The sequence below is a fragment of the Quercus lobata genome, chromosome 10 (assembly GCF_001633185.2).
Source record: "Quercus lobata isolate SW786 chromosome 10, ValleyOak3.0 Primary Assembly, whole genome shotgun sequence".
In the NCBI taxonomy this organism is placed as follows: domain Eukaryota; kingdom Viridiplantae; phylum Streptophyta; class Magnoliopsida; order Fagales; family Fagaceae; genus Quercus; species Quercus lobata.
In genome coordinates, this window is record NC_044913.1 from 5147767 (window position 1) to 5156188 (window position 8422).

Genomic DNA, 8422 nt, shown 5'->3' on the forward strand with positions numbered 1-8422 from the left:
CAAATGTCTGATTTATTTATTTTTTTTAAAGAAGAACTTTGCATACTTTTACAAGAAAATTAAAATGGACATCTAGCCAGGGACGGACCCAGGATTTCAAGTTGGGGGCGGAGATAAGTGAAAAAAAAATTTTCAAATATGCATCCAAAATTTCAAATACGCATCCAAAAGTTCAAATTGTGTTTGAAAGATTGGAACATTGACATTTTCAGGAATTGGAGAATGCATATTTTCTAAAATTGGAACATCCACATTTTCTAGAATTGGAATAGCAACATTAGTTGTTGGTAATCACACGTTGATTTCGGAAGAATTTGAATATTTGCTTTTGAACAAATCAAGCATTGTAGTTGATTTTTTTATGATCTACAAATAAAATAAGAATCATATATATTATCGCACAAACGGTTGTTGTTAGTTGTTACTAACTAAAGACAAATACTAGAATCTAGGTAATATGCATGATGCATTTAATTATAAACTTAGTATTTCTCACTTCTTTTCAATTTATAAATTTATCTAATTTAGCATTATGAGTTAACAATAGACGCAAGTAAATCACTATTATTTTCTTAAATATGTGTGACAATTTTCTATATTATATGATTTGTTTTTTTCTTTTTGTCTTTGATCTGCCTTTATTTATCTTTGTCTTTGTGTAGTCTCCATCTTTCTAACATTGACCCACTAACCCAATCCCACTACAGCACTACCGATACTATAAATTTATTCTGCACTACTAACAAAAACATTTCTTAACTTTTTTTTTTTTTTTTTTTTTGTCACTTGTCCCTATTATGCCTAACTACTAGTCAACAAAGAACAAACAAACAGTCAAACAAATATTCTCTAATCTAACTCATCTGAGTAATCTCTACAAACTCTACTCTCTCTCTCTCTCTCTCTCTCTCATCTATATAATACAATTACAAGAGAGAGAGTCACAAACACAGAGTGACAGAGAGTCACAAAGCCAAAAAGCAAAAAAAAAAAAAAAAAAAAAACACCACAAGCCGCAGCATGGAAGAAGGTAGTAAGCCTTTTGCTTTGATCTATCACATTTATTATAGACTAATGGGTACTCAAATGAATCCTTGTGCTAAGATTCCTAGAGAACCTTTGGGTAAAACCATGTTAATTCAATGTTCAACTCCTGATGCTAAAATTCAAGTTCCAAAAATGATTCAATGGCAAGATGTTAAACTTCCTAATGATTGGTTGTTGGAACAAGAAACCCCTCCTGCTAAACCTGTTTTTGATGAACTTGATCTCACCCATATTCAACAATATCTTGATGGTACTGTTAAAATAAGTTTTCAAAACAATCCACCTTTGAGGATCAACGAAGGAAGACATTCCTTTGCTGGATCTGAAAGTATTTCAAAAAGAGATCAAGAGACCAATGATTTGTTGAAAAAGAATTTGGAAAAATCCTCTGATTTAAAGCTAAAAGGAGTTTCCAATAGTAATTCACAAGTTAGCACTCCTTTCTATTCTACTAAAACTGAATCTTCCTCTCCTTATGACAATGTTGCTGTTAATGATAAAGAAGACTCTGTTTTTGTTACTCAATCTGACTTTGATTCTCCCCCTATTGAAAATCCTCTTGTTTACCAAAATCAATTAAGAGTTTTGACTATTTTGGATGAACGCTTTGAAGTTGATTTGGTTTCTTTGTATGATGAATTTATGCTTGCAAAAAACAGAACCAAAAGAAAATATTTCCAAAATAATTTTGCTCAGTCTGAAAAAGACCGTGTTAAAAGAAAATGGTTGGAAAAGATGAATCAATTAAAAAAACATATTTTGTTTTTTGATTTTCTTGAAAACCATTACATTTCAAAAGATGAGGTTTCAAAACAACATTTAAATGTGATATATATATATATATATATATATATATATATTTGTTATAGGTAATATAATAAATAAGTCTTTATTTTATGCAGGTTGAGATTGTTAAATACTTGTTATTGTTCGGTAAAACTACAATAATTCTTTTTATATATATCAGGTTCTATTGCTCTACACTTGAAAGTTATTTTTTCTTCCAATCTTTATAAATATATTTTTTAAGTAGAAATGTCTACTAGAAAATATGCATCTGGATATGAAAAGTTTAAAAGAAGGAAAAAAGAAGAAAAATTAATTGAGTCTTGTAAAGTTGTAATTTACAACTAGTTTATGTTGGCTTTAATTCCGTACCAAATTTGCTTGTAATTTTGTTCAATCTTATGTACCCCATATTTTATGTGGGATTTATTTGTAAGGGTTGTATGAGAGAGAGAGAGAGAGAGAGTGTGTGAAGACTCAAGGCAATTAAAGACTAAAGCTGTTTTTGCGGTTAGCTTGCGAGTAAGCTTCTCGCGAAACGAAGCATGTGCCCTGCACATGACTAGAATGCGAAGAGTCAAGACATGATGGAGATAGTTGGTTTTCGCAAGTGTCTTGCAGGTCAGGCCTTCTCGCGAGATACCTGTGAAACATTCTGTTTTGCTAAACTGTCATATCTGATACACACTTTCTGTACCTACACTATTTATACCCCCATTATCCACATATGTTGAGGAGTGTTTCTGAGAGAAAACCCTACCCATAAACCTTGAGAGTTAGAGATTGTTATACCAACAATTCTCTACACAATTCATTGTAGATTTTCCTTAACTCACCTACCTCTCCATTTCCATACCTTTTAGAGGTTGATTGCCCGAATACTTACCACAACCTTTCAGAGTGTCAAGTGCGGTTTTGGTGCTGCTGGGAAGTATTGGAAGAAGCCAAGCTTTGGTAGATGCAATCGGTCATATTGCAACATCCGGAGAGCTAGACAAGACACGGTTCCAAGAAGCCTTATTGGAGTAAAATCTTGGAGGGCTTAGGTGCATTGGGTGGATTAGGCTTGGAGGGTCTCTTGCTACTCATGTATCCCAACTAATTGTCTAGTGGATCAATTTACCGCTTGGAGGGCGGCAGAGAGGTTTTACGCCAAGTACTTCGGTTTCCTCTTCGATAACACATCGGCGTGTTATCTTGTGTTTGCATTATTCTTCCCTACTCTTTTAGCTTTCATTTTACTACTGTGATTTTTTGAATATGGCTTAGAGTAGTTATATTGTTTGTACGCTCAGATTTACTCTTTTTCGTACTTAGTTTAAGTAAGAGTAAAATCAACCAAGCCGTTATCTTTAATTTGGGGGTCTAAACAATTCTTGTATTTTAACACATTTTCGAGCTTTCAATTGGTATCAGAGCGGGTACACTCACTGTGGTTTTATTACCTGAGTGTGATCCTAGATCCCTTGGCCTACTATGGATAGTGCTATGGCAAAGGCCAACATGAAGCATAGTAAAGGTGTTTGTGATAATGACTCTATTAGCACATTTGGAGATTGTCCTAGTAATGAGCTTTTAGAGTTATTCAAATCAAAGAAACATGCTAGAATTTTTATACACATGCTAAAATCCTTAGTTCATAGGAATCATGATATTCATAATAGCTTGTGTGAGTCGAATTCCTTAATTGATAAATATAAGAGAAGGAATAGACATTTGTGTGATAAACTTGATTGCTTGAAAAGGAAGTTTTACTCATCTATGAATGAAGTAAAGAAAGAAGAGTCTTCCTTTGATGGTCAAGAATGCCTATTTCATGCTTGTCTTTTTGTACATACCGCATTGAAAGTGTTTAATTCATGTTTGTGGTATCTTGACAGCGGTTGTTCAAGGCATATGACTGGAGATAAATCTTTGTTCAAAACTCTTAAGGAGAAGGAATACGGCTTTGTGACATTTGGAGATGGTAGCCACTCACAAGTTCTTGGAAAGGGAACCGTTGATATTCCAGGACTATCCTTATTGACTAATGTTCTGTACATTTAAGGATTGAAAGTGAACTTGGTGAGTATCACTCAAATATGTGATGAAGACTTCTTAGTCCAATTTTCAAAGAAAGGGTGTCTAATCCTAAATGAAGAAGGTGTTCAAGTATTGAAGGGACTTAGGACCATTGACAATTGCTACGGTGTTATTCCCAAACCAAGAATAGCATGTCAAAGTGCTCGAGTGAACCTTTTGGAGTTATGGCATCAATGATTTGGGCATGCAAATTACAAACAAGTGGCAAAAGTTTCAAAGCTTGAAGCAGTGGTTGGTTTACCAAAGTTTAGAAAGATTAAGAAGAATGTTTGTGGTCCATGTCAATTGGGAAAACAAACAAAGTCTACCCATCCTAAAGTAAATGTAGTTGCTACTTCTCGCCCTTTGGAGTTACTTCATGTGGATCTAATGGGTCCAACAAGAACAGAAAGCATGGGTGGAAAGCGCTATATTATGGTCGTAGTTGACGATTTCTCAAGGCACTCTTGGGTAGAATTCCTTAGAGAGAAGTTGGAAGCATGTGACAAGATGGAAAGGTTATGCAAGAGGCTACAAAATGAAAAGGGAGTTCCCATAGTCAAAATCAGAAGTGATCATGGGAAGGAGTTTGAAAATGCAAAATTTGAAGCTTTTTGCAATGAGCACGGTATCAAGAAGGAATTTTCAGCTCCAAAGACTCCACAACAGAATAGGGTGGTTGAAAGAAAGAACCGGGTGATCCAAGCGATGGCAAGAGTAATGTTACTCAACAAAAACATTCCACAAAAGTTTTGGGCTGAAGTGGTGAATACTTCATGTCACATTAGGAATAGGATTTTCTTTCGAGCAGGAACAAAGAAGACATCGTATGTAATTTGGAGAGAAAAGAAGCCGAAGGTGAAATATTTCCGAATATTTGGAAGTAAGCGTTACATTCTCAATGATAGGGAGAATCTTGGAAAATTTGATGCTAAGAGTGATGAAGGGATATTCCTAGGATACTCCACAAATAGTCGAGCATATAGAGTGTACAATAAGCGCACTAAGATGATGATGGAATCGATAAATGTGGTCATAGATGACACCATCTCAGAAAAGAATATTGATGATGATGGTGAAGGACCAAACCTTAAGAAGAATGAGGGTGATGACAACATGTCTCAAGGTGATGATGCTGAGAAAGAATCACCGAAAAAGGAGTCTACACCTCCTATATCAAGAAGGGAGACTAGATCAACACAAGGATCTTCAAGCCCACTCACCCCTCCGGAAGTTCAACCTCCAATCTCTTGTGATGGGGAACCTTCCATTTCCAAGAGACCATCGTCAAGAGTAACTCTCAATCATCCCAAAAGCAATATCATTGGTGATTTAGATAAGGGAATTCGTTTGAGAAAAGGACCAGGCTATAGTGTGAATCATGTGACGTACAATTGTTATCTTGCTCAATTTGAACCCAAGAAAGTAGAGGAAGCTTTGAAATATGAGAATTGGGTAGAGTCCATGCACCAAGAGTTGCATCAATTTGTTAGAAATGATGTATGGGAGTTGGTACCAAGGCCCAAGGATACACATGTAATCGGCACCAAGTGGATCTTCAAGAATAAGACTGATGAAGATAGTGAAGTTGTCCGAAACAAGTCTAGATTGGTGGCTTAAGGATATACTCAAGTTGAAGGTATAGACTTTGATGAGTCATTTGCTCCAGTAGCAAGACTAGAGTCAATCCGAATTCTTCTCTCCATAGCGTGTATTATGAACTTCAAGTTATACCAAATGGATGTGAAGAGTGCCTTCTTGAATGGATTTCTAAACGAAGAAGTGTTTGTTGAGCAAACAAAGGGGTTTCAAAACCCTCACTTTTCGGATCATGTGCTAAGGCTGAAAAAGGCATTATATGGGCCGAAGCAAGCACCAAGAGCTTGGTATGATCGCCTTACCACATACGTATTGGATCATGGTTTCAAGAGAGGTCAAGTCGATTGAACACTATTTGTTAAAAGAGATGAGAAATCTCTCCCTGTTGCTCAAGTATATGTGGATGACATTGTCTTTGGATCCACAATCGATCACCTAGCTTATGAATTTTCGGAAGAAAAGAAAAGGGAATTTGAGATAAGCATGGTGGAGGAGCTAAACTACTTCCTAGGGCTTCAAGTGAAACAACGGAAAGATGGGATATTTATTTCTCAAGAGAAATATGCCAAAAATCTTGTCAAGAGATTCGGTCTAGACTCTAAGAAACATACTTCCACTCCTATAATTTTCGCGGCAAAATTGAGCCTTGATGCAGCCGGTGTGGACGTAGACCCAACAATCTATCGAAGCATGATTGGCAGTCTTCTCTATCTCACTGCAAGTAAACTGGACATCATTTTTAGTGTGGGGGTATGTACACGATTTCAGGCAGCTCCCAAAGAGTCGCACTTGACAGCAGTGAAACGAATCATTCGTTATATCAATGGCACATCTAACTATGGAATTTGGTATTCAAGAGACTCAAATGAGTGCTTGGCTAGATATTCGGATGCTGACTGGGCCGAGTGCATTGATGATAGGAAAAGCACTTCAAGTGCTTGCTTTTATCTTGGAAATAACTTGGTGTTGTGGATGAGCAAAAAAGCAAAATTCAGTCTCTCTATCAACGGCTGAAGCTGAATACATTGTAGTAGGGAGTTGTTGTGCACAACTACTATGGATGAAGAAGCTCTTACATGACTATGGAATCACTTAAGACACTATGTGTGTGTTTTGCGATAACATGAGTGCCATAAACTTGTCCAAAAATCCGGTTCAACACTCAAAATCGAAGCATATTGAGATTTGGTACCACTTCATTTGAGACTTGGTGGAGCAAAAGATTGTGTGTTTAGAGTTTATCAACACTAACAACAAGAAGGCAAACATATTTACTAAACCTCTTGATGGTCCAAGATTTGAGTCTTTGCGTAAGACGATTGGTGTCGGTATCATTCCTTGAACTCTCTCTCGTGTGACCTCATGTTGTTCAATGATGCATATTTGCTTTATAGGTCTCACATGTTCACTTTAATGATGTTTCTTTTACAAGTTTTGCTTTGTACTTGTTTTTTGTTGATCTTACTTTGCTTGTTCTGTTTTTGAGTGTGTTAAAAAGTCAAAAACCCATAAAAAATTGAAAAATCTCCAAAAATTTTGATCGCTTGTGTTGTGTATATCACATGTGAGTTTGGCCTAGTACCTTCATATTAATGGCGTAGTGCATTTACGAGCTTAGCTTGTTTTGTATGCACATATATCTATGTGGAAAAAATCTTGAAAACTATGTGTGATTGTTGTAAATAGATCTTCAAGCTTGTCATGAATGATTGGTCAATAGTTTTGATGGTCTTGATACTTGCATAGACTTGTGCTTATATCTCTTCCCATTTTACTTTTATGCTTTTGCATTATAGCTCACCAAATGTAAATCTCAAAATGAAAAAGAGATTATGAGTTACAAAAATCGTCGCACATACTAGTATTTGACTAGGAAAAAGGGAAAACGACTTTTTTAATTGAAATGTATGGTGCTCAAAAAGCCAAAGGCTCATTCTCAATATTGAAATATCAAAAATTTCAAGTACCGATCTCAAAATGAGATGTATTGTTCAAAAAATGATCAAATGTTATGTCTTGTATAGAAGCCAAATGAAAAGCTTCTAAGATTTGTAATCATTTTCTTGCGGGAGGTCATATATGTTCATTTCTATAATTGAAATAAACCACTTAACTTAGTACCAGTTGTGTATGACTTGATTGAATTGATCATTGAAGTTTCACTCTGGTCTAAGGACTATTCCACATTTGATACTCACCCACAACACACAAGTTAAGTTCAATTAATGCTTATTTCATTTGTGTGATTGTACATGCTCAAATGTGATGTGTATGCTCAATTGCTTGCCGATCAAACCCAAAAAGATTTTTGAGTATTTTATATATTTTTTAAAGTCATTTTATACTTTCGTGCTTTAATTTTTTGTTCAAAGTGCATTTTTGTGTTGATCTTCAAAAACTTGTTCAGAGGCCTTTTCGCGAGAAGCTTGCGACTAAGCACTTTTCTCAAAAAGAGTTTAGGGCAAAAACTAGAAAACACAAATTTCATATAGAGACTTTCGCGACTGTCTCGCGACTGTTTCGCTACTAGAAGCTTCCTGCGAAAGTTTTTGTGCTTCAGTGGTGTTTTTCGCGAGTAATTTTGCAACTATCTAACCCGCGAAAAATGCGTGTTTTCAGTTTTATAGGGCTGATGTGACTAATTTTTAAAACACTCTTGTGTTCCCTCCTTTGCCTCACTCGAACCTCTCTCAACCCAAATTTGATTTTCACTCAAAACCCTCCAATTTCAAGTTCGAATTTCTACAAAATCTCTTCAAAGGTATGTTTCTTAACATTCTTTTTAGCTTTTCATTTTAGATCATGCAGAATTTGTTTTAGGGTTCTTGAATTAGGGATTTTCGAAATAGGGGTTGGGAACTATGATTTTGGGCAAATATTTTTCAAAATTTTGATTAGGCTGTGTCCCATTTGTCTTGTGTGTATCTGT